The sequence below is a fragment of the Triticum aestivum genome, unplaced genomic scaffold, assembly GCF_018294505.1.
Source record: "Triticum aestivum cultivar Chinese Spring unplaced genomic scaffold, IWGSC CS RefSeq v2.1 scaffold14355, whole genome shotgun sequence".
NCBI classification, from domain to species: Eukaryota; Viridiplantae; Streptophyta; class Magnoliopsida; order Poales; family Poaceae; genus Triticum; species Triticum aestivum.
Window position 1 is genome coordinate 396 of NW_025236177.1, and position 1,500 is coordinate 1,895.

General features: G+C 40.7%; 1 long non-coding RNA gene across 1 annotated transcript; it reads left to right on the top strand.

Moving 5' to 3' along the window:
* Positions 1–358: 358 nt before the first annotated feature.
* LOC123176414 (uncharacterized) lies at positions 359–824 on the top strand. Its single transcript, XR_006488517.1, has 3 exons — positions 359–458; positions 547–588; positions 686–824. It is a non-coding gene; the product is annotated as an uncharacterized lncRNA (long non-coding RNA).
* The last annotated feature ends 676 nt before the right edge of the window (positions 825–1,500 follow it).

A 1,500-nucleotide genomic window follows, 5' to 3' on the forward strand; every position in this document is an offset into this window, starting at 1 on the left:
CACATTCATTTAGCTAGCCAAAAGTGCGAGCCTCGCTGTTTCTAGTTACAGCCGCTTGAGACCTAAGTATTGGTTCGGCATCAATAGTTGTTGCATCACATCTTTAGTCCAAGAGCCTAAAAGCGACTTGCATAATACAGATTTACTCTCAATGTCGAAACCTTGTATCCCTCACATGGTTTTATGGGTAAGTCACTTCTATTCTAAAGCTTAAATGACCAAATCTAAACATATAAGAGTATTGCATATCTTGACTGAAATTGACATGTAATTTGGTCAGTTTTATCTGTTGTATTTGTGCATTAAAAAAATTCTTGCATCTCACTATTTCTTCAACCATCCTCAATATTTATGTTCAGGTTGGTGCCCAGGCTGTTTATCTGTGGAGGCACCAAGAGCTTTTTGGAAATGCAAAGGAAAAATTTGAGAATATTAGATTTGTGATTTTATTAAATCTGGTACTCATTCTATCTTTGTCTTTGTATTTTGCCATCTGCTTGTTGCATTCTATATGCATGTGCAAGTCTCATGCGTTCTGTTTGACAGGGCATCGGCCTTCTTTGGCGCCGCATCGACAATTGGGCACATGTAGGTCTCGCGTACAATTTTGTGGAGTTCATTAATTTTGGCAACATATGAAATGATTGATTGGCTAGTTGACTTCGATTGATTCACATTCATGCAGCTGGGAGGGTTGCTTGGGGGAGCAGCGGTCGAATGGTTCTACGGTCCAGATTGGAAAGGGCGCCCGTTGTTTGGCCAATGAGTAGCACAAGACCACAATAACGCTCACGGCTTGCACATAAATTTATCGTGCTGGTCCCCTATTGCTGTGAAACAAGCAAATACCTTCTCGAACTAAGGGCACCTCTAGCCGGTCCCATAAAAATGGAGGAGTAAACGCCGCGTACACTTATGTTTTGGCCAGACCTAGCCGAACACCTAAATTTAGTGGAGTACATTTTTGTTTTCGACAAAGTGTTTAAATCTAGTTTACTTAATACATTGCAACGTCATATTAGCACACTTATAAAAACCAAACATAATAAATAAGTTCTACACAATTCATGAATATTGCATTAATAAACCAAATTATTCAAATTCAAAGACACCGAATGGTTGAAAATAATCTCTCGGAATCTTGGCATGGCCCTCTGCTGTATCATGGCTGATTTGTATCCAGCCAAACTGTGATTCTATTCTCGTCCGCCAAATATCATCGTTGAAAATCATTCCAAGGACAAGTTTAAAGTCATTGTCATCTTCTTCCTCCTTTGATGACGATCAGTCCTCGAAGATCATCTCTCTGAGCCTCTTCATCTTCAATTGAAAGGAGTCATTTATATTCAATTAGGACAAGCAAAACAAGATAAAATAGCCAAAATAAACTCACCTAGGCAAATCGGCGAACACTTGCAAGGCGGTGGAGGTGTACCGGCTGGCCAGCGTCATAGAGCTCAAACGAGCGAGCGCCGAGGTATGGGGATGACCGGAAAAGGG